The sequence below is a fragment of the Oxyura jamaicensis genome, chromosome 5 (genome assembly GCF_011077185.1).
Source record: "Oxyura jamaicensis isolate SHBP4307 breed ruddy duck chromosome 5, BPBGC_Ojam_1.0, whole genome shotgun sequence".
In the NCBI taxonomy this organism is placed as follows: Eukaryota; Metazoa; Chordata; class Aves; order Anseriformes; family Anatidae; genus Oxyura; species Oxyura jamaicensis.
Genome location: NC_048897.1, coordinates 2845189 through 2871020, shown reverse-complemented (window position 1 = coordinate 2871020; position 25832 = coordinate 2845189). Strand labels below are relative to the sequence as shown.

Below are 25832 nucleotides of genomic sequence, written 5' to 3'. Positions count from 1 at the left end.
CCAGGGCTAGGGAAACAGAACTGAATAGATAAAAGGAGAATTGTTAAGATAAAAATGACACAGTAAAAAATCTGTATCTGTGTTATAAAAACATATGGGACTGTCTATTAAAATGGAATGCCTCTCAGAAATTTAATTTATTCTCCTGCTCTCTGGATTTCAGATAAGTCTACTCTTTCATTCTGAAAATGGGAGACTGTGTAAATAGGTATTTAATAACTGTTTAAATTTAAACTTTCTAATTTAAATGGGGAAAAAAAAAATCCTTGTTATAAACTAGGTATACAAGCTGATTTGAACAGCCAGTATTTCCAGGTGTCTTTGGCACTGTAAATGGAAAGCAGGGTTGTGATCAGCCTAGTAGTTGGTTTAAGGAGGGAGTTCTTAAAGTTATTTCTGTAAAATTAAGACCAAAAAATCAGTACAGACAGAAATGGTAAATAATCATTTTACCCCTACTCTACCTAGCATAGATAAAAGAGTGAAGCTGACATATGTTAAGCAGTGTATAAAATATTCCCCTGAACAAAATATAAGGTAATGATCTGTTTCCCATGCTGTTTTGACTATCAAAATGGCAAATTCCCTTAATGCATCTATTTCTGTTTTGATTATATAATACTGCTAAATTCATGTCAGTGTTACAGTTTCCAGGTCCTGAGAGACTCAGGGCAAAGCTGACTCCAGTTCTCTGAGAAGTTCTTCTGAACTTCTCAGTTCAGAAGCTTTTACATCTAATATTGCTTGAAGTGACATCTTTCATATTGAGTAGCAGAGTAAGAGAGACCTTAAAAGTTCAGTTCTTTTCCCAGTGCTTAAGTAAATCATCATTCTTGTGTTTAGCACCACTCCAATTTATGCTTAATGGCTTGTATCTATAGCTAAGAGGCTTTAGAAGCACCAACTTTGTTTGTTACCTGAAACTCACCTATTACTATACTCCCTTTCTTTCCTACTACTTTCTCACCTGCTTAGGAGTTACCTGGGTAAATATGAAGAAATTGATTCCTTGTAGAGCAAAGAGCTCCTTTCCTTATGGAGCCTCTGTTGGTCTGAAATTCGTGATAAATAAGTTACACTCATGGGACAGCTTAGTGACCTTTTTCCCTTTGCATGCTGCTAGATGTGAGCAGAGGTCTTTCTGCTTTGGCACTTCTGGCCCAGATGCTTGAAGTTGAACATAGTTCCAATTTACCATTCATGTACAGTTTACAGTTAAAGAAGATTCCTTAAAATGTATCTTTGTTCTAGCTGTTTTCTTTCCCACCAAGTTTTGTTAAGCCTCATGTGTCACCTGCACCTCAGTATTTGGTGGGTGTTCTTCTCACTATCTCTCTACGATGCAAATAGCTGATGATGTGATGATGTGGATCCTTAAAACATGGGTGGTGGCAACCCGGATCATCTGCTTTTGTTTTCCTTTCTGTCCTGGCCTTCCACACAAATAAATAAATTGGGTTAGAAGAATTATTTTTTTTTTGATGCTCTTTTGAATAGGTTTAGTTTATAAGTACTTCTCAACAGATAATCAACATTACTTTGTTGTTACAACATCCAGTCACTTTGTGTCGCTCTCAGTAAAAAGCATCTTCCTTCATTCTTATCTGTTTTACACTAGCAGCTAAAGAGATCAGATCTCAGATTACTTTGATTGTTTCTCAGTTTGGGTGCTTTACAGGGTCATCCTGATCTTGCAGGAGGGGGTAAAAATTAAGAAAAATGCATGATGTTGGGGAACACTGAAGAAGCTTCAGCTTCATTTTATTTTCCGTGCAAGTTGCTTCAGTATGAATGTTCATTTTTGCAGTCATTCATGATTATTTCCAGATGGCCATGTTGCAAAAATATTGTTTACTTGTAATTATACTCTGCTGAAAATCAACACTGAGTTACAGTGACATCTAGGAGTGAATTTCGTGAGAGGCCAAAATTAGGCAAATATAGAGTATTCATTGTCCTGTGTACCACATTGGGTATCAGCATGAAGATTCATGGAAAAAATCACTTTAGCCTTGGATATGGTTTGTGGAGGACAATGCGACATATTCCACAACAAAATAGGATTTTGTGAGCCATGAGGAATCTTTATAAGCCATAAAGGAGACAGCAAAGAGGCAATTTCATTGAAGTATGTAGACTTAATGGTATCTGTAATGTCAGTATGAATTATTAGAGCTATTCTGGCCCTGATGGCAATGAGGAAGTAAGAGGGGGAGCATGAAAGTAGGGATGTTATATGAATGAAAAAATAAAGAAGTGGAAAGCTTCTGTCTTGCAGTGGAACAGATGAAATGCTACTCTGTGGAAATACTGCTCCAGTACAAAACATCTGCTGGAGTCCTTCAAAAAAACATAATTAGACAATTAAAGACAGGAAAGAAATGGTGTTTGGGGATCAGACAAGCTGCTTTCAGAACAGGAATCAAAAGCCTTCCAAAGTAGGTGGTGGATTTATCGGTCTATGACAAATCCTGACCAATTTTCCTCCTCTGGGAGTCCTGGAAACAAGAACTGTATTTGGGCTCTTTACTGAGACGTCAGCTTATGAAGCCCCAAACTTCTGATATTGAGGTCAATACTATTTTGTATTGCTCTTTCTATTTAGAAATGAAACAAAAGATGCAAAATAAAGTGACCTGCTCAGGATCACATAGAAATCAATGGCAATACTGCGAATAGATAATCATGGGAAATCAGTAGTTGCTGGCTTTAACCTTTGGATAAGAGTTTGAATTCAAAATTATATAGGTAGATACTTGGACTGTGGAATTAAAAGATAGTCTTCCAGCATTTATTCTTGGTTTTACCTCCTAAAAAAATGCCCTGAAATAAGAAGGTAAATGAACATATCCTGGCTGTCTGTGTGACTAGATTATCAGGATATGCAATCTGCAGAGGTTTTGTTGTTCACAGAAGGAATTTCACACTGATAGTGAGCAACTAGGACTTTTTTCAGCCCCTGCAGAAGAGTAAGCCTTGAGAAGTCCTTGTGCTGTCAATATATGAGACTTGGACTCCCAGCACAGACAATACCCAATTTACTTAGAGTTGCATAGTCAGTCTGTCACATCTTTGGCTCTACAAGGCTCCAGCCATGTGCTCAAGGTGCTCTTAAGGAAGGAGATACTTGATCATGCCTTGATTTTACATAGTCTGATAGCTCGTGGTACCAGCAGGCATGGTAGAATCAAAGAACTTTCTGTGGAAGTTATGTGCTGTAATGTCTGTGTAAGATGGTGTTGCATGAACAATTTCCTGATGTGTGTAATTTTAGAACAACAACAAAAGCACATTTGAAATTATCACAGTGAACTTTGATCTTTAGATCAAAGAGTTTAGAGTTTAGATTTCAGAAGAATTTTGTTACTTAATTTTAACTGTATTAAGAAATTCATTGTAATAGTTTTTGAAAACAATGGTTTTGAAAACCACTGTTTATTAAAAAATAAAATAAAATAGAAAGCCAACAGATTAAAATGATATTTCCCCTTCAGGGAAAAAAAATAATGAAAGAGCTCTGACTTTCTTTTCTGACTATACTTTTGGAGAATATAGAAATTAATAATAATAATAAAAACTAGAAAATTAATGCAAACCTAGAAAATAATAATCCAAGTTGTTTTAACCGAGTGGACTTGTTTGAATTTTTGGGAATATCGTACCTGGAGATTGTTTTGACTAAGTGTTCCACACCAACTTCTATTATGTTATCAACGTGGATCCAAAAACTTTGTTGAACTTTCTAACCATCCACAAGTTTAAAATTTTTAAAGAAAATGAGTTTTTAATTTACACTTCAGCTTTTTCAATGCCATTTGACAGCTGGTGGATGGAATATGTTCTCAAGTGCAAATACTGCTCGATAGATCTGATATGTGCTCTGGAATGTAATTTTTAGAGTCAGGGAACCTAACACCTTGACTCTGATAGCAATGACTTCATTTTCAACCTCTAGGTGTAGACATAAAATTTTGTAGTTGAGATTTCTCTTAGCAACTGTTTTATATGCTTAGTATTATAACTTATAATACAGCTGAAAGAAATTCAGCAGGTATCTGTGTGCCACATTGCGCTCTGATTTTTATATTTTTAAACTGTCTGTGTTGCACACCACACTGTAAAACAGAGATACCAACTTCTGTTTTTAATGAGCTAGCCTGGATATTGCAGTACATCAGAGCTCAGTAAATTAACCCATGCAGAGTGTGGTTAGACTCTAGTCCAGTGCAAGTGCAGTAACAGGAATCACAATTGAAAGTAATAGATAGTAGAAGGCAAAAGCACTGGAGGATAAACACTGCAACTCTAAAGTCTGCAAGTGTTGGTATGAGGGTGAGTGGTATTAATAGCAGCAGCGCTTGCCAGAATGGCCCTGGTGGTGTTACTGTTAATGGTTTGCAGGAATAATAATTACGTTTGATTAGAGATACAACAGTAATACTGTTCATGTATACAGTAGAATGCCATTTGAGTAGCACAAGGATGCTGTTTGAGAACGGATATGAGCTGAAGAACAAGGAAACTTTGAAGGAGATTTCAGATTCAAGGTGTTCTGGTTGCACTGGTGTGAGACTGGGAGAGCTGGACTGGTGATTACACCAGCATGATGGCAGCAGTAATAATTTTGTGGTGGGTGTTAGCAATGGCAGACATTGCAGCAATGCTGGCTGTGGCACTAGTGTGTGCAGTATACCACACATAAAAATGCCATGGCTGCTTTTCCATACATTTTTGCTGCACTGTCCTCCATCTGTCCGCTATATCACCAGAAGAGATTATACATTTCTCATTAATCACCTCTGCTGTGCACTTGGCTTCTTATCTGCGAGAATAGCTTTCTTAGGGGATGCACTGACTCCTGCTTGCAGGAGATTTCAAAGTATATTCTCCAAATATCTTTCAGATAAGAGAGAAAATTGACAGTCTAAAAATGTATCAATTTTTCTTTGCCACTTGAGGCCTGTAATCTCTATAGTAGGGAAATATTTAAAACATTTATATTTAATATTTAATAATCAATGTGAAATATTTAATAATCAATGTGAAGCTCCTTTTGTTGGTTTGAGATTCTCATCAACATATTTCTGCTACAGGAAAGTATCGTTGAAACAACTGCTTTTCTCACATAGTGTGAGAAATATTTCTCTTAAGAGAGATTTGCCACCTTCTACATTCTAGAATACCAAAATAACCATTTCTTGAAAACGTGAACAGTCTCACTAAATATTTACTTTACTTTACATAGATATAACTCAACTCAAAAGTTTTTATTGTGGGATTGTAACTGAAGTGGGGTAACTGAAATAAAGACCACAGGTAAGTCCAATGCTAAAAAACAATCTTTTGATGATATTGAACTGAAAATATTTTGAAATTATCTTTCTGCCAGTGTGTTGTAAGTAAGCTTAGTTAAAGAAGAAAAAGGATGCAGTAACTGTGACTGAAACAAACTTGTGAGGTTTACATACTAGTAGTAAAGGACTAATCCTAGACTTTTCTATGGGCAATCATAAGTGGTATTGGAGACTAGCAGTATTTTTGTTTACCATAAAGCCACAGTTTTTAGAAACCTGTAATTTCAGTAAATATGGTGGTCTTCATTTTCTAAAAGTATGTTTCTAGCCTTGAAAAGAAAAGTTCTAAAATTCAGATCTTAGAAAGAAAAAAGCTGTGTTTTCATTTACTATGTATTGCAGGAATTTAAAGTTGCCAACTTCTACAGCCCAATTCATGACATTTCCATAAAACTGAAAATTTTAGAAAATTATATTTTATTTCAAAAATTTGTATGATCCCAGATCTAGATATTGGATGTTACACCTTTGTCAGTAAATTTTAAAAGCACTATCCTACCAGTACTTGATGTATAAATAACAGATTTAAAGTGGAGGTATTAAAACATGTAAAGGCTGTAAGCTGAAGTTAGAAGCCAAGGATGTGGGCAGATGGAAAGACCATTAGGCAAAGAGAGCTTGTTTTGCACAGAGGCAGGGAAACTGTACCCTTGCTAGACAGTATGTTGTCACTGGTAGAGCTATCTTAAAAAAAAAATAAAATAATAATAATAGTAAATTCTGTAGGTGCTATTAAAGGACTCAAATTAATGCCCATGATGGAGCCAGCTGCATTGCCATAATTAGGAAGGAGGTTATACTTCAAGAAAAACATGCAGAAAGAAAAAATTTCCTTAGGCTGAGCACAACAGAGATCTTCCCAGAACACCCTTGCTTTTGGCTGTCTTTCAGGTCTCGTTCTCTGCTTTTTATTGCTTTGGCTCTAGCCTGCACAGTAGGGATGGAGGATGAATCTCAGTAGCTGTAAGTTAACAACCAGAAACAATTTTGATTGATTTGTCCTTCTTTTTGCAGTATTCCATTGGAAGCATCCCCAGGGCATGTTACTAATTGTTTGCCCTTTACTTTGGGACCACTGGATTAATGGCTTTATATAATTGCCATTTCTTCATTGTTAATACAATAATGGTGTGATGAATTCTGTAGTCAAGCAGTTCTTGGCCCTGACTATAGGGGGGGAAAAATATTACCATTTGAAAATGAAAAGAGGTTTCCCATCCTAGAGTGTGAAATGCTACGGTGTGATGGGACAGCAGCTTCTCCAGGTACACTGCCATTAGACTGGGCAGGACTTTCAGTCACTGTGGGGCTTGGAAGTAAAGCTAGCAGCAAAACAGACATCTGTACGTAGTTCTAATTTAGACAGTCAGAGGTTTTTTTTTTTTCTTTCCCTTTTTTTGGTGTGTCTATTGTTGAATCTATTTTGGATGCTTTCTACCTACATGCTTTTTTACGGTGATGAATGGCTCTTAGAAATATGTACAAACATTTGGACTGTGGGAAGCTCAGGAGTGCTGAGTTCAAAATGCACAGAAATCTCATCTTTCCTGTCTTGCCTGCCTCATGCTTGTCATGGGATTAAGGACAGAGGGAAAAGTGGAGGTGTTTGTGTGAAGTACATGCAACTGGCTCCATCCACACAGCAGGTAACTGAGTCCTGTGTGAGCCCTAAAGAAAAGCTTGCACCCAGAGCTTTTCAACTAAGAATTACCTTACAGGCAGCCCAGGGAGTGCACCAGCGATGTGGAGTTGGATTATTTGGCCTTTTGATCCAACTCAAGAACATCCTGCCTGGAAACGAAGACCAACAACTCTCTTTTGTTGCTTCCCACACCTACAGTGTGGTTGTGAATGGTAGTGGCCAATTGGTCTTAGAGCAGGAAGTCATACACAGTAGTTCTCCTATTTATTACTGTCTTTCCTTTTTGTGATACTGCACCTGAGCAAGACTATTTTTGGACCCTTTATATAAAATTGCAGCATTACAGGAAATAGGTATGTTGCCCACTCTGCAGAGGCGGCAAGATAATTTGTCAATTAGAACAAAACAGTTCTAGAATGACATTTATGTCTCTGCTATTTCTGAAGCCTCTTTAATTAGATCTGAGTTCATCCATATATCAAGTGAGGTAAAGGTTATTAACTATCCCATGTGTAGCTGTTGGAATGAAATGAAACACAGTTTGTAGGGAATCCCAAGTTTTACAGTCAAAACATGTCTGCAAAGGTTTTTTTTTATTATTATTATTATCATTTTTAATCTTGTATTAGAAAATGAATTTGGTGCTAGGCTGCCAGCCTTGGATACAGAAACTCTCTGTTTATCTCCTGAATGGGTATTACTTGGCTTGACAGCTTGACAGTTCCAGCCCTTGCCAGTATGCCTCAGTCTTGATGAGAGGAGGAGACATCACATCTGATCATGGGGAGGATGAAGGACATATTAAAGCCTGTTCAGTCCTTGACTTCTGGGTTATTTTCTCTGGGTTTGTGAGATCATCTCCTATTGAAGGGTCACATAACATGGCCAAAGAACAGAAACTCCTCGCATAGTAGCATCTATTCTGAGTGGGGGTTATCCCTACAAGTATTTAAACATACAGGCAGTGGCCAGCCTACTTTCTTTTTCTAAATGGAAAAAAAAAAAAAATCAGAGCATTTCTGTATCACTCCAAAAGCAAGACTGAGTGGGTATTTCTGCTGATTTTCAGATTCAGGTATACTTCCTTGTATGAATTTCTCCTGATTTAGAGAAAGGACTGAAAAGGGAAACACTTTTTCCTTGTATGAAAAAAAATAAAGGCAAATATTAATACCTCATATTTCTTAAAGTTTTAGGGTTCATTTTGCATTGTTTTCCAGGAATTACTGTTTAGTGTTAAGTAAGTTAAAATTATGCAGCCCTAATCTATACAAAGGCAACTAAAATTAAGACAAATTCAAAGACAAGAGTATAGGAATTGAGTGGCTCCCTTAGCAGCCAGGCATTTTCTCAGCTATTTATTTTATTCCCAATCCTTCAGTCTGACACTAAAAAGAACTTTCCTGTCTTTTTCTTAGAGCTGGCTTGTCATGCTTTTTTTCCCTGAGCATCTCACTAGAAGTGATTTTGCTGTATTTAACCACATGCTGTAAGAAATTCTAAAATGTAAAGTATTATGTAAAATGATTTTCAGAGGAGCCATCTGAGTAAACAGCCCAGTGAAAATGGGATGTGTTTAAGAAGATTCAAATGTATTCCCAACAGGACATTAGAAAGTTTAAAGGTAAACAATCAGATTGTGTACTGCCACAGTTGCACTTCAGGCACAGGGCAGGCACTACCATGGAATTAAAACCAGTTCAGGAACTTTCTAAAGATTTAAAAGCTTCCCACAAAGGTAGAACACGAGCAGAACTTCAGAAATGCAGTAGGTCCTGTATGGCATTTTTAATTTGAGTGATGAGCAGTTCTTAATCTCTGTGTACTGGTTCTCTGGTGCTAAGGGGAAGAAAGTCAGCCTGCCAAGTTCTGTTGCTTGATCTAACTAACTCTCTTTAAAGCCTTCACCAGGTTATTAAACTCTGTCTTTATCACCTGTGTGATGCAGATAGTCATTATCTACCTCTTTCTTGATTTGCTGAGATTCTGACATTTGTGGGACTGAACCTGCATAAACCATACTGAGCCCATTGAGATGATGTGCTGTAAAAGGGCAGTATGTATTAACAAATCTGATGTATTTATCCATGTATAACTTGGTTAAATCTGCTGCAAAGGCTGCATGACGTTCTTACTCAGCCTTGCATTTTGGTTTGGAAATGTACCATGACTGGAGGGGAGTAACTACTGATTTCATTAGCATTACATCTGCTAAAAAGTCTCAGGAGTGAAGGGAGACTAAGGTATGCTTTCTTGCCCATTTGTGCCAGGATATCAAAGGGCATTTCTGTACATCTGTGGGCTACTGTTCAGACAGATAAGGCTTTAAAGTATTTAACATCTATAATCAATATTTCATATCAGTCTCACACAGTCTCTCTTCCTTCAGTCTCTGTTTCTGGCCCTCTTTGTTTCTTCCTTTTAATGTGTGTTGGTTTTCATTTGTTTTCTAACGCCTGTTAACCTGAGAAGTTTTTCTTACTTAGTGCTTCAAATACTGCTTCAGGGTAACCTTATGGCCTTTCCAGAGAAAGGATCTGTGAGACTGACACACATTCTGGGAAGATGTGCATGTCACAGATGAAATTCTTATGAGGTTATGTAAGATAGTGTATGAAAACTGGGGCAGGGATGTCAGCTATGCACTACAACTGAAATGAGAGGAAAGGGAACCTGATGTTTAGAAGTGCAATTACACAGCACTGAAGCAGAACTTAAATGCTGTTTGGGGAAAAATGTTTAATTGGGCAAGGGAATATGGACAGTAGCTGCTTTCCTCTAACCCATACCAACAATCTGATGTATTCCAGTCTCCTACTTTACCGTTCTCCAACTCAGTTCTTGTTCAAAAAATAAAATCAAACAAATAACAGAACTTATACCTACTACAAAGTTCTGGTTTCTGGTGCTTGTTTAAGAACCAGTGATTTTAGAGCTTTTACTCTCCTTCTCTCACTTGCTTACTCTTATCCTCAGTGCTACTTTCACTAGGACTTCGCTTTCATTCTTGGCAGGGATATCACTGCAGATCCATGAAGATTAGGCAGAAAGTCATGTCAGTTTGTGCTCGGCAGCAGCTACCAGTCTTTGGCATTACTGGCCAAGGTCCTTTGGCATCCCCCAGCATTTGTCTCCATGCATCTCCCTGATCTCCAGAATCTTTTCCCCACTTCTAGGACCTTTCCTCCAGGCAGTGTCATTACTTTCTTAATTCCAGGCCTGTTTCTTATTTCTGAGACCACTACTTCTTGGGGACTCAATCTAAATAGTCTATGTGTAAAAGCACAAATCTGATCAACCTCCTAAGTGGTGGTTTTCTTTCATGTCTCTCTATTAATTTGAGGATTCACAATATACTGCTTCTTTAGTCCAGCTGTTATCAAAATTTACAAACAGTCTATACCAGTTGCAGCTAGGAAGTTGCAGGCTTCTGCTTGAGAGTTTGAATGTTCATTTTTGGATACTCACCTCCACTTGCATACACACAATTATCTGCTGCCTGCATTTTTTTTTTTTTTTTTTGCCTACGACATTTACCTTCTCATGAAATGTTCAAATTGTTCCACTGTAGTTTAGTGGTGTGCATTGCCTGAAATCCTCTAAGTACAACTTAGCCAGCAGTTAAGATTATTAGAATATAATATTATGCACCAGCCAGAGGAGCTTTGATATACATGGATTAAAACTCTTTCCAGGTAGAGTCAATCAATACTTCAAAGTTCTCTGAGTAAGAAAGTCCAGGCAGAATATGTTCTGCATCTGATCTTCAGGAGGTTATCACCACAATGTAATGACACTAGTGACAGCAGCAGCCAGACAGTTAAATCTTTCTTTGTACAATGAAAATGCTCCATTGGGAGATCATACATAAGGTCAGATCATGCTTTGTTTAGTCCTTTCAGCTGAGATGACTGAAGTGTAAAGTCAGAGAGGACTGAATTCAGGTAAGTGGGAAGATGGATTATGAGCATGAAGTATAAGAATAAAAATATTATTTGGGATGAAAAGTGTCAAAGACAAAGGTATACCAGCACTTCACTTACATAGATAAAAATTTCAACAAAGCAGAAAATTATTATAATGTACTTAAAGAAGTAGAATTGAGATTAATTGACTTTTACAGCACAAAACAAACATTAGCAGACAGCCTTTCTGAGATACCATAGTGAAGTGAGGATAGTGGGCAGTCAAGAAGAAATGACACACTGCCCCAGGAAGGACTCTGCTAGGAAAAGAACAAAGACAAAAAAAAAATCTGGAGACATGACCCTACTTTGCTGGAACTTCCAAAATCAAGTGTCCTTTGGAATAATCAGTGGGAAAATTCTCCCCTTAAAGGGGAGAACAAAAATGAAGTAAAAAGTCTTTTTTTTTTTTCTTTGTTTTCTATTTTTTTTCTTTCTTTCCTTTTTTTTTTCCTTTCCCTTAGATGAGCGAGGACAGGCCTCATTAGTTTTGGAGAATGGGGATTCCACGTGCTTGAGTGACACAAAACTGTTTTCTTCTTGCTTTGTTTTTTCCTTAAATTGTTTTTCCCTGACAGCGTTACCTTCATCTTCTGTGACTTTCATTCCCCTTACCACTGTTGCCTCTTTCATTCTCTTGATTCCTAATGAGCTCTTTCTTCTGTTTATATAGTTAACTTCCTATTCCTTGTTTTTACTGTTGATTTGCTATTCCTTATTTTTTCTTTCATCATCCCAACCCTTTTAGATTCCATCATCTTTCTTTGTTTGTCATGTTGTTTTCCATTTTTTCATCCTCTTCCATTACTTCCTTCTCTCTAGCCTCTGGCGTCCATATTACACATTTTCTCAAAAATACTTCATTTTTGATAGATCACCACTTACTTCTTTCTTAATCCTATCCTGTCATTTTACTTCTGACTTAAATTCACTTTCAGCTCACTTACCATCATCATAAAGTGATTTGCCCTAGGGCCTGAGCTCAAAGAAAGTGAGAAAAGGCGGAAAAATGACTGTTTTAATAGCACCTTCTTGCCCAGTAAAGCTGCTTCCTTTCTTTGTAAGTTTCATATGTTGATTTTAGCAGTAAGCATATAGTCCTGCACATTATCCCTGCAGAGGCAATACCAGTGACAATAAGTAAAATCTATTTCTTCTATGGCAAATAGTTCTGGAAGCACTGGATTTGGGCTGATCAGATAGAGCTGAGCATAAATTCTGACGTGACAGGATGCTTGTTGTGTTGCTGAATCTGTTTGAAACTGTCCTGCTTGGGTCAATGATGCCCTTTACTGCTACTAGTAATGCAGAGAATGAAGAATGAACCTTGTCCTGACTGATACAGATTGCCTTGGTGTTGTGGTTTAACCCGGCCAGCAGCTAAACACCACACAGCCGTTCGCTCACCCTCCCCCCTCCCTCTCTGGGATGGGGGAGAGAAACGAGAAAAAACTGAAACCTATGGGTTGAGATAGAGACAGTTTATTAGGACAGAAAAAATAAAATAATAATAATAATATGTACAAAACAAGTGATGCACAATGCAATTGCTCACCACCCGCTGACTGATGCTCAGCCTATCCCCGAGCAGCCGCCCCCCCCACCCCGCCTAGCCACCCCTATATGTTGTTCAGCATGACCCCAGATGGTATGGGATACCCCTGTGGCCAGTTTGGGTCAGCTGTCCTGGGTCTGTCCCCTCCCAGCTCTTGCTGCACCCCCAACCTGCCCGCTGGCAGGACAGAGCGAGAAGCTGAAAAATCCTTGGCTTAGTGTAAGCACTGCTCTTCAACAAGTAAAACATCAGCATGTTATCAACATTAGTCTCATCTTAAATTCAAAACATAGCACTCTACCAGCTACTAGGAGGAAAATTAACTCTCTCCTAGCTAAAACCAGGACACTTGGTAAAAGAGGCAGGTTAAGAAAGATCATCTTTTAGCTCCGAAGTGAGTGCATCTGGAGTCAAAGAAGTGTGATAAACTAGGAAGTCTAAGGTGGCATTTTTACATGGATACTTTTCAGCACAGAGTGCAGTTAAAGTACTACTGTACCCTTTTTTCTGCACTGGGTGCCTGGGTCTGAAGGGCTGTTGCTGTTGTGCCCTCTGTAATGGGAGAACAGGTTGTTCTTTGGGCCGTTAGAGGGAGGCTGTGATACAGGGCCTGGGACCTGCTGAGAGTGTATCTTTCAAAAGAGATATATATATTGGTAAGGTATTGCTAGAAACCCAGGTGCACAAACTAATTCCTGTGGATCTTCTATCAAACTGTCCACACCACAAAAGAATGTACAGAGTTCATGATCAAGATGACTAATAAAATGATAGAACAGTAGAAAAGAAGGTGAGAAACCTCCAATAATCTGTGAGGGGAACAGCGTATGCAGGGAGAAGAAACTTTCTTCTAAAACTCCCCATAAGCTGTGGGATGCTTTTTATGAATTCACTGAAAGGAGATTAAAATCTTTTAATTTCTGATGGGAACTGCTCATGGATCTCTGCAACACCACAGCCTACTGGTGGCCAGCTCTGATGGAACAGTGGGTGTCCTTTTCTGTAGTCACTAATACAAACAGAATGATTTTTACTTTTCAGGAGCAGGACTGCAATTCCAGGCCTTGTACTCTGTTTGCTTTAGGTATAGGCCCCTTTTCACTGCAGATCTGATTCTGGACACTTCAGCCTGGTTGCTCACAGTCAACACAGCTCTACACTGACCTGCGTGTACGTGTACAAATGATGTCCAGTCTCCAGCACTCCCACAGTGGCCCTGCAGAAGTATCTTCAAAAGGCAGCACACAAGAAACCGAACAATCAAACAGAACAAGCAAGTACCTGGTTGTTGGTATTGCTGATGTCTGTAGTGACAAGTACTGATGTAGAATTTATTTAGCTTATCCCCTACTTAGGTAATCTGTAAAACTTCCTGAACTTTTAGGCAGTCAGGAAATAAAACATAGTCCCAGTGTTTATCTCCTGGTTATAAATATGCTGCAAATCACTTTCCTTTAGAAATGTTTGACATGCTGGGAAGGACATAGTAGTATCATAGATAGAAAAACCTTAAAATACCTCCAAGTATTCTTCAACATTATAAGAACCAAATAGCACAAACTGAATAACTCGTAATACTTCAACACTCGGCATCTAGTCCCTGTCCTGCACTGGTTTAAGCTAAGCTGGATCCGCTGTGATTTTGGAGGTTAAGTAGGGATACCTGATATTCATCTACCTTACCTGTTGAGCATCTTTGTCAGCTGCAAACCTTCAGGTATGAAATCACCTCCAAAACAGACTTCATGAGTGCCTGTTGCTGTCTGTTTTTACTGTGTACTGCAAGATATTTCAGGAGCAAGGAGATTTTAGTTGTAATGGTTAAGGCTCCTTAACCTATAAGGCCTGTATATCTACTCTTGTTTTGTCCATTCTTTATTTGGAGTAGATTAGCTGACAGCAACTGACTGTGCTTATTTGCAATATTTGCTTCTATTTTTGAATGTTGTTGTATCTTGCTGTCTTTGTTTTTAACATCCTGACTTTAGTGTTTATTGCTTATTGCTTAGACACCTCTAAGTAAATGTTTTTATGAATAGGCAAAATAAATGATCTTCCTGCCCCGTTTCATTTCTGTGGGCAGAAATAACCTTGGCACAGGGTGTTCCAAGGATTATTGATTACTGGAGCTGTGCCTCAGGCCATCAGCTCCTTCAAGCCAATTATTAATGGCCTGCATGTCAACAATTATTGGAAAAGCAGTGAATGCATTCGCTGTGTTCTCTGATCACTTTTCCAAAACAGCAAGGTGCTGGCAAGAGTGGCTAACTAAATTAGAAAGTCAGGGGACAGAGCACTAGGTGGAAAGTCACCCTTCTGGGCCAGGTGAGGAGAGAGATGCCTTGGACTTTAACCTGTAAGGTTAAGTCACAATGAAGTGTGGAGTGGCAAGTAGTTCTGTGATTCACAAAGCTAATGGAGGTTGATTTCTTGCAGGTCTCTGTGCCGCATTCCTTTAAACACACCATAATGATATATTCAATTCCTTTTGTGTTCCCTGAACAATTCTACAAACCCTATCCTTTGCTTGGGAGAGCAGCAGCATGTGCTGTGGATGCATTTAATCTGTACATATAGAATCAGGCTGTTGGGCTGCTGCCTCGGGATGGAAAAAGCCTGAATTCTTCCCACTACAGGACCCAATTTTTCTCTGTTCTGTATTCAGCCACATTCTGGCAAATTTTCCCTAATCACTAATTTAAGCCAAAAAGGTTATATGAGGAAACTGTAGCTGAATAGTCAGTTGAATGCACAGCACAATCATGTGAAGTAATGTTTTCTTAGTGAGGCAACCAAGAGGGGAAAAAAAAGTTATGGTACATAATTGCTGGAGATACTTATCTATGGCCCTATTGAAGTCAGAAATAAAAACAGTGATGTTCCTTGTTTGTAAATAGCAGAAATTGGCAAATAAACGGCCAAGTGTTTTGAATAAGGAGAAAAGCAATTTCTGCGGGCACTTGTGACAGCTCTGTAGAACTTTAATGTGGCTGTAATAGGGGAGCAAAACCAGCTCTAGAGTACTATTCATCTTGTGCCTGTTCCACATACAGCCTGTTATTTCAGTGTTGGTATTCCCCAGACATTAGAGTCCAAATGGTAGTAATAGGCTCTTGAGTTCAGAGGTTTTAATTCCCTGCAAGCTGCTGCTGAAGAGATAAGGGTAAGAACTAGGGAGAATGGAAGTGTGGCTGCTAGACCCCCCAGACCTGGTTTCCCTGGAGAAGCACTTGTCTCGAAAGTGTGTTTCTGCTGCACATGTTCTTTGAAACAAAGATGGCATAAATTATTTAGGCATTGCAGCACTGCCCACAGCTTCCATGCAACTTGTAGACAAAATCTAGGTTCAAGTCTGTAGCGCTCTAATGATCAGAAATTGTCTTAGAGGTGTCCACGACCACCAAGATCAACTGACTTGAATATATACAAGTGGGGTTTTGGTCACGTTTTTTATTATTGTTATTAATGAGTGCTGGTAAGTGCTGAGGGATCTTCACTATTTTTTTTAAGGGCAACATTTGAGTGCACTGAAACTTAGTGTCCTTGGCCTCATTTAGCCATTTTTATCAATCTGGCCTCTGGCTTTTTTGAGTCCAGTGTTTTCTTTGTCTTGTGGCAGGAGCTAGCACTAACTCTACCCAGAGCTGTATGAAAGTTAAAATATTCTTAGAAATTTCTGGTAATACACTGTGATGAAATAGATATCTGTGTTTAAAATCTTGCAGTGTGACCCTACTTCCGAAAACCAGAGGTAAAAGTTGTGGTATTGGTATATGGTGCAGATACCCCTCAAAAAAAAACAATAGGTTCATTAAAATAGGTTATCTAGTTTATCATGCTGGGAGAATAAGTTGCTTGTTCTTTATTATCCTGTTTTACCTGATGGAGAGTACAAGTGCTCACAGAGTGTGTTAAGAGGACAGATAACCTGCCACATACAGCTCTGGGAAAGCACGTGCCATTCTCTTTGGTAGGGTGATGTTTTTAACACATGAAAATTAATTGTTGTTGCAGTAACTTTTGAACAAGTTAGAAGGTCCAAGCCCCCCTGTTCAATGCTTCCTAGCTTCTGTATTCCTGTGTCTATGTGTACAGATCTCACACTTCCTCCTGTGCCAGGCATTATATGGATATGTAAAGCTGGCCAGGCAGAGGAGCTGTCATTCCCTCCTTGTATTCTACTGTGTGATGATCAATGAGAATTGCAGTCCCTGCTGTCTTTTGGTAAATAACAGCTAGCTATTTAGCCTGGCTGTGAATGGAGAAAAAAAAAAAAAAAAAAAAAAAGTTTACCTATAGTTCCTGTATTTTCTATCAAACTAATTGAGAAGACAGCAAATGAGCAAATGCAGAAATCAACCATGCTGCGTGTGCAGGCAAGATTTAGGCTTTTTGGAAAAGGCAGATTTGCAGTATCTACACCATGCAGTTAGAGTTCTTGCTCCTTCTTTCACTGTCCATCCTAAATCATGGATGGACAATGATGTTTTGTCCTAAAACCATAAGGTTACAGGGCACCAGTGTGCTCTTGTACAGAGTTCAGACAGTGTGACTCAGGTACAATGGACCTGATTCACTGGTGTCCTCTTGGCCTCTGCACCATTCAAACACTTAAAGACTATAGTGCAGACTCATAGCTTGCTGATTTCATGTACTACTTGTCTACACTAAAACAGTTAATTATTTTAGAATTGTGAACTTCCTTACTTCTCACTAATTAACAGAAATGCAAATGAAAGACTAAATTACAAGCAAGAGAGAGTCTGTTCTTAGTCTGTGCTTCAAAACTGATCTCAAGGGTAATAAAATAAAAAGGCCTGAGCAGAGCACATATATTCCAAAAGCAACTTGAAGGTGTGGAGTGTAAGTGGAGGTAAGAGAAACAGAAGAAGCTGCCTTGAGTCATTTCATTCTCAGGTGTAAAATAAAAACAATATTCTTGCCTCAGAAAAATTTTCAGATTAAGGAAATTCTGAACTTACTTGGTTTTAGGAAACTTATCACTGTGCTCATAGTGCCTATTGAATCTCCCGTCTGCAGTGTTTTATCACATGCTTCTGGGGGGTTGTAGTTGATGATGATTTAAGTAAAACTTTGCAATCTCTTTCACCCAGGCTTCTCTAGCAGAGTTTTCCAGAGCCTCTGTGGAAGTATTTTTTCCTTTGTTTTTCTCATTCTTGTCCTGTTGTTCTCAAGGCCTTGTTACCCCTGTAAGAATGTAAAACCTACCACCCTGGTTCAGAGCAGATACATCTAACTTAATACCCAGTTTATGATGAAGGTCAGCACAGAGCGCTTATGGAAGAAGCATAGGAACAAGCCAGTTGTAGGAGGATACAGAGATATACCCTGTCAGCTTCCAGCAGTCTGCATTGTCTTAGCTGGAGGGTAAATCTGCATAAATTTTAATAGCCCTCACTGGAACTTTCTAATGAACTTGTCTAATACCTGTTTGAAACTATTTTTATTTATTTTTATTTATTTCTGGCATTCAAAATAGCTTGTATCTGCAGGTTCATGCTTTGGTTCTGTGTTGTAAGAAAAAAGTAGGTCCTTTCCCTTGCTTAGATCTGCTACCAGATAATTTCATTTGTTGCCATCTTGTTCCTGTATTATAAAAAACTGTGACGAACCATTTATCCTACTCTTTTCTATATCATTACTTTCACATTCATCAGGAGAGTCATTTCCAAGAGTTCTAGTCTTTTACTTTTTTTTTTTTTTTTTCTCCATATGTGAGCTATTCCAGATCACTGATCATTCCTTTCCGTCTCCATCTCCTTTTTAGTTCCACGTGTAAGTGGAGGGAGGATTTGGGAAAGTACAGAAGGCAGAAAAGTACAACTAGTTTAGAAATGCATCTTTGCATGTGTTCATAAAAGGGTCTTTCTACTTTTGTCTTTAGCTGCCTTTTTTTCCTGAAAGATCCTAGAGTTTTGTTTGTCTTCCTGGTCAATGCTGAGTGTGAAGCCAACATGGGCAAAGTAGTATTCACAGAGAAGCTAATGGAGAATACATTGTGCATGTATAATTTTTTTTTTTCCAAGAGTGCATTGCATTCCATTTGTTACATTTAATTTACCATTTTATGGTCCAGTCACTCAGTATAGTCATATCTTTCTTCCATTCTTAGTACTCAGTTTTGTTTTTAACTAAATAATTTGTCATCAATAAATTTTATCAGTGTGTCATTCAGTCCATTCCCATATTATTTTCAAACAAGTGGAACAGGTCCTGGTACAAATCCCTAAAGGATTCACAAAATATGTTCCTTCCACTGTTTAGAAATGCAAAGAAAAAGTGCTGTTCTTGTATTTCTGGCCTGCGGGAAATCATGGGATGTTACAGTCAAACAGTCTGCATGAAGGTTAATTAAGAAGCCAGACTTTTAGATGTTTATGCATCATTTGAGATTTGCCTGTCCTGAGCACAAGGAAAAAAAAAAAAAGTGTTCTTTCCACTTAAATTAGAAAGAATCACAGATCACACTTTTGCAGATTCACAAAGAAGCTAAAAATTCTAGTTTTCTTTCACATTGTTGTGTTTGGCTTCATTGACTTTGGCTTCTCTAGGGCTTGTTCACTCTGTGCTTCGTAGCAGGAATTTAAGGATGAAAATTAATACAAGGGGTTGCTATCTCAATCCCAGTGAATTTTAAAGGAATTTGGCCTCTACTGATATGCTTTTTCTGGTTTGAAGTTGAAATCATTAAACACCAGTGGGTTTCTAATGGTTTTCATTCAAATTCATAAATTCAGCAAAGCTTATTTATAACTCAGCTTCAGGTTTATGCAAAAACATGGGCCAGGGTTCTCTAAAACTTTGCACACAGCAGATAAGGAGTCTCTCTGACCACTCCAGGTAGCTTTCATCTTAAAGTAACTTTAGATCTGAGGCAACAAAGAATGTCAGATGTCTTGATGTAATTTGAAGCATATTGAAATAGCAAATGAGATTAATTTCAGTTTATTATCCATTCTCCACTCAATGAACTGACCATCTACATGTCTTTAATGCATCCTATTGGATCCTTAATCAAACTTAATTCAAAAGATGATAAAAACACCTTATCATCTTAAAAACATCTGGAGTTCTTCCCTTGGTAGATAAAAAGCAAGCCTTCAAAACCTAACTTACTCAGCTTGTATGGAATGCAGCGATGAACTTTCTGATTAGTAAGGGTTTAGTGGTAAGAGCATTGGTATACTGGGGAATGCAGGTTCAGAAAAAAAGGTGACAAATTGCTTCAAAGTTTGCTTTGTATTTGCAAGGTATTTCAAGGACTCATTTAGGTTCTCTTTAATCAAGGTAATGAAACTTTAACTATGGGATAGAAACAGCATCCATCCAACTTTTAGGGAAATTAGGCAGATTTTTGGAGCAAGAAAGCACTGTTACGTATAAATGGTCTGTCTTCTAGACATAAAATCATGCTTGAGTCTGAATTAAACCTTTGAAACATGTAGTTGAACTGGAGAATCTCTCTTGGACATATAATCAAATTCAGCTACTGGAAATAGGCACAACCTGAACCATCAGTGCTCAGATAGTTACCATTAAGACAAAATGCCACCTTCTTTCCAACCTCTTTTTTTTCTAGTTTCATTGCTAACTACTGGATTTTATTCACATAGCACTCTTCAGTTTGATTAAAGAACTTTAGGATGATCTCTAATTATTGTGCAAATTTCTTGTCCGTTTGCTCTGGTTATCTGTATAACACACACACCCCTTATACTAAGCAAATTTGTACTCCAGAAGTCATTCACTATAAACATGTTTTCCTGTCTTCATATCATTCTTGTGAAGGGAAGTGAGGAATGAGAGCACTGTTTCATTTCCATAACACTGACTACTGTGTCAGGCCTGAGGTTTTCTAAATAATTCCTGGATATTGCCTAAAGAAACAGAGCCTTTTGAAGAAGCAGGTGGAAGAACTTTTAACCTGAGATAAGCATCAAGGAATGAACACTCTGAAAATTGTTACAAGGACTCTACAAATTCCTACAAGCAAAAACTTGGGCAGCTAGAAGACATCAGTGAATTAGTTTGTATAAAAAGTGGTTAACTATGTTCTTGAGTTTAACTGAAGGTGTGGGCCCTGATTTGTCTGGAAATCTCAGTGGAGTGAAACTTTCCAAAATACCACCTGGTCTCTTTAAACCTTGGAGCACTCAGGAGGCTCAAGTTGTGCTTCAGCTCAGGACAAGCAAGGTACTGAGTGCTTAGAATAGAATAAAGTAGTTCAGAGATCGAGTCCAACTGCCTAACCTCTTCAGGGCTAACCAAAAGTCAAAGCATGTTATTGAGGGCATTGCCAAATGTGTCTTGAACACCAACGGGCATGGGGTATCAACCATCTCTGCAGGAAGCCTGTTTCAGTGTTTGACAACTCTCATGATAAAGAAATTTTTCCTTATGGTCTGAATAGTGGCTTGTGTAATATTGACTCATCCTTGCATTGCTTTTTTTAGCATAAATGCTCAATTTCTGTTTCTTTCTCCAGGCTCTAGCCAGTTTCCTACCATCAAAATATTCAAACTGAGTCAGGTTCCTAACTGGGTAGGATTTCATGTGTTTTAGCCCCTGGTTTGTCTACTACTTACTTCCTGTTTAAGTAGAGATGAGTTCTTCATCACTGGCACTGATGGTGAAAGGTAGTCACAGTGAAATAGTTGGACTAATGTGATAAACATAATAGGGGCATTGCTACTGGCTCTACTAAATGTAAATGAACTCTGGAATCTATAATTTCTGATCTGGTTTTAATCAAAGTGATGTGATTTGAGATACTTAATTTTATAAGTATTTCCCAAAGAACAGTTTCATCTTAGAGTTATTTAAGGCACTGTTCAATAATGAGGGCATTATATTCATCTTTCTATGCAAGAAGATACACTGATAATAATACTAATTGCATTTTATGCTGTTCCCATACCTTAATCTGAGACAGAATGGCCTTCAGGTTTTCTTCTAAGGATTGAATGTTGGTAATGTGCATGTTAGGAAAAAAAAAAAATCTAGCAGGTCTTTGTTCTGTGTGAGCTTGGTGTGGCAGGCTTGCCATAAGCACAATTAAATCCTTTTTTTTTTTTTTTTTTTTTTTTTTAACGCATAGAAAAAGAGGTTTGAGGGCGTAAATGTCACTGTCTTTGGCAAGTAGCTGCCTGCTTAATGATAACCTGTAACCACAAGACAACATAAAGACACAGGAATGAAAAAACTGTAGATAATCATGTATATATGTAATTTATATTCTTTGTCATCCTCTTCAGGCATTGTACTGGACATAAACAAATGATATGCACTATATCCACACCCTCTGTCCTCTAAGTGCATAATAGCAGAACTCTACTTGTTCAAATACCAGAAAAAAAAAAAAAAGCAATCAGAAGTTATACCTAAATTTTCATCAGTTCAAGTACCCATTTCTGATTAGATATTAATACCAGCTCATCAGTTCTGAGTATGTATGAAAATTGGCATTAGGTGTGAGTCTTTCACATTCACAATGCGTTGGCTAAAATCAAGAAATTAGTGGTCTCTTTGGATGACAATTAACTGTATTATTCTCTAACAGCTGAAACTGTAGGTTAGCTTGTAAGACAAGAAAGGGAACTGAACAACACCCCTTTTCTCCAATCTTGACTTTAGTATGCTGATGTTAGTCACGTAATTTCCACTGCCCCCCCCCCCCCCCCAAACCCCCCAAAGAAAAACAACCAACCAACCAAAAAACGCTTACAAGCCAAAGACAGATGTAGAGGAATGCAGGGCAGTTCTCATAGCTGTCCTGGCTGTCATACAGGAAACCTGACTGGAAGTCTTACAGCTGAAAAACTTTTTGCTGAAGAATGCATTTATCAAAATGCAGTCCTGAAATCAATCATGTTAACAAGATTGAACTAAGTTTCCCAATCGTATAGATGAAGTATTTTCATTTATTTAAGACAGGACCATGTTTTATAAGAGCCAAAAAATCATGGATATTGATATGTAATGCACTTTGTCTTTTTTTGAAATATGGCTTCATACTCTTCAAAGATGAAATAAGCCTCAAATCCATCCTGCTGCGTAGAGTGCTCCATAGTTGTTGCTCTTTGGTTTTCTTCATTAACAATGATTAAAGTTAGTTTTGTTTCTACAGTCATACAATTTGAGCAGGCTTCCAAAAAGCCAGTGAAATTCAGTAGGCATCTGGAATTCCAGTTTTAGCACTAAGGTATTTCTCACTAGATTATAGAACTGAATATTATTCAGCTTTTATTTATGGAAAAGTGTGATTTAAAATAAGTTTGGACACAAAATCTGATTACATCACCTTAGTGTGTTTTTGTTTCACAGTCAGCTCTCACTGGCTTTGTGAGTTATTCTTTGGTATCAGTGCTTCAATATGGTACATATTTCTTCTGGAAACATGACAGGCTTTTGAATTGTGTCACTAAGAACAAATAACAACAACAACAACAAAAGCTTAGTTTTACTGTGTCTGTTTTGAAATTTGCTGAAGTTTAGTCACAGAACCTAGCTTTCATTGGAAACGATATTTTATCTTCTCAAAACTTTGTCACCACTATTCTACAAACAGAATATTCAGCTTGAAAGCATGGATTGCGTACCAAATTTTCCTTGCAGTTAAAGAATTTGAAAGTGAAGACTGCAGCTTCTGTTGCAAGGCTTTCTGGCCTACAAAGCAGTTCAGTGGTATCTTCATTAACCATGAAATACAGGCATTGTTTTAGTGTAATTTTTTCTTATTTTCCAGTTGGCTCATAGGAAAATAGTATTCAGTCTGCATAAACCAATTTCTGATTCATGCCATTCACTCCTAATGTTTCTTCCACATTCTTTTTTTGGTTTTATGCAGACTTTTTAATTATTGCTTTAAATTAATAAGACCTAGTTGGAAACGTCCACTTTGTCCCCAAGTGAATTTTTTATTCTGCCTCTGTTTCTTATGCTCTTTATTTCCATTCACACTGGTTAATGGTTTTGGCCTAAACCAATTTAATAAGATTTCTGTCACATTTATCCCCATTTCACATCGGAGTAAATGCCAGTCAATTAAAGATGATTACTCCTGGCTTCCAGAGGTTAGATCAGATTTTGCCCCCTCATTGTGCAAGCAGTCTGAGAATGCCTTCCCTGGATAGAAGAAATATCTCACTGAATGTTTTCATTAAAAGCTAATTCAGTCTAATATTAAAAACCCAAATGACAGATGAAGAAGTAACTTCAAAATCCCATCTGCCACAGTTTAAGGCCTCTCATGAATGTCAAGGGAATTAGACCCAATTTATCCTAGAATAGTTATATAGATGAAGTGTTCATTGGTGCCTCAATTTAGACTCTTAAAACAATTTAATACCTATATTTCTGTACGAATGTGGTCATTATTTTGTCATTCATTGACATGCAGGGTGAGGAATACATAGCAGAATTTGACTTCTTCAATATCTGTTTTCATTAGTTAAAAATTGTAGGATCACGAGTATTTTCAATATGGACTAGTCTCATGAAGTGGAATTAGGGGCAGTCAAAAAGCTATATTGAATTTCTGTCTATTAACTAAGCTTAAGTTAAGAAGCAGTATGTATTGGTCCACCTGCCTTTCCAATGGAGTACTACACATGCAGTTTCCCTTGCTAGGAAAAGAGAATTGCAAGTGATGAACAGTCACTTTCTAGTTGTTTTTGATACTTGCCCACAAAGAATTGTTGAAGTAGCTAAATAGTATGCACTTGGATTCCAGCAACAGGTGGTGACAAATGGCTCTCCCTCGGCCTGGCCTGTGTACCCATAATAACGTGCCTGGAGTGGGAAAGGGGCTGCTGGGATGGACTTGTCTGAATGGCCTGACAGAAACCAAATAAAAGCAAGACACCAGGGTGGCTCTTGAGGGAGTCACGTTTAAGAGTTTGCAGCTGAAATGCAGTCTTCTTTGAAAGGCTGTGTATTACAGAGCTGCTGAGAATTTCTGTAAGATTCCTAACTGGAAAGTGAACGAGCAGAAATGGTTTTACAAGTATTTCTTCAGTTTAAACTTTTTTTTTTATTTTTTTTCTTTTTTTTTTTTTATTAAATAATAGTGAACAATGTTACGATGGGGATAAATAATGTTAGTTTGTATCTGGTCTGGTAGAGGAAAAATTTTGGTGGTAGCCTATAAGCCTCACATTATATGAACTCATAACTGAAATATAAGCAGAAGCACAACCTGAAATTCATGAGGATAATACATGCAGTCCTCTAGTGGTTGAGCACTTAGCGGCCAAAGGAACTTCTTATTTTTGGAATTATCCTGGGGTAAAACATAAGCTAACACTGTTCAAGAGAGGTGTCTCCTCCCTGCCCCTCCCTCAAGGCCCTCAAATTTTCTACTTATCAAACGTATTGATGCAGAGTAGATTTGCAGAACGTTTTGTCTCTCTTCCTGTGAAATGGAGGTTTTGAGGATTTTCCCATTCTACATGTAGAGAAACATATTTTGATGTTTCAATAATAAGAAAGTGCATTTTCCAGAACAGCCAGGAATGGATTGATTAGAACATTCACCAGTGATGTGAGAATTCTGAATTATGCAAGAAATAATGTAGGGAATCAAGATGGCTTTGTCTATCACTGCCTAAATCCCAAACTGGAGCTGAAGGGCCTTTATTGAAGGATTCATTAAAACTCATGTATATAATTAAAAAGTTTGTTTTAATGGATTAACATTTTCAGACAATAATATTTCACTAAAAAGTTACAAAACCAACTTTCAGACTTTCTCTTATATTCTTTCCAGGCAGCTACAAAAGATCAGCTTTTTCAATATTTCTGATTAACTTTAAAGCTGACTGAAATTTAGAATGAAATGTCAGTATGTAATATACCCATAGTGTGGCAGAACAGGCAGAAGTGCTAAAAATGGAACAATATCAAGGAAATATTAAATTAAAAATACTCTGGTGTTGTGGTTTAACTCAGCAGGCAGCTAATACTACACAGCTGCTCGCTCACTCTCCCCAGGTGGGATGGGGGAGAGAATTAGAAAGGTAAAAGTGTGGGGATTCATGGATTTAGATAAAGACAGGTTATTAGGTAATGTAAAAGCTGTGCACACACAGAATTCATTCACTATGTCCCAGTGGCAGGCAGTTGTTCAGCCAATTTGAGGAAAGCAGGGCTCATCACTCAGTTTCTTGGGAAGACAAACACCATCACTCAAACATCCACCCCCTTTCCTCCTTTTTTACTCCAGCTTTTATTGCTGGGCACAATGCCATATGGTATGGAATATCTCTTTTGGTCAGTTTGGGTTGCCTGTCCTGGCT

The 25832-nt window shown here is 37.9% G+C and overlaps 1 long non-coding RNA gene across 1 annotated transcript in view; it reads left to right on the top strand.

The window, feature by feature from the left end:
• LOC118168559 overlaps positions 1-8896 on the top strand; it is a 92966-nt gene extending 84070 nt beyond the window's left edge. Inside the window, exons 5-6 of the long non-coding RNA XR_004751646.1 lie at positions 7710-7840; positions 8415-8896. This is a non-coding gene — a long non-coding RNA (uncharacterized LOC118168559). The remainder of the gene's footprint in view (positions 1-7709; positions 7841-8414) is intronic.
• The last annotated feature ends 16936 nt before the right edge of the window (positions 8897-25832 follow it).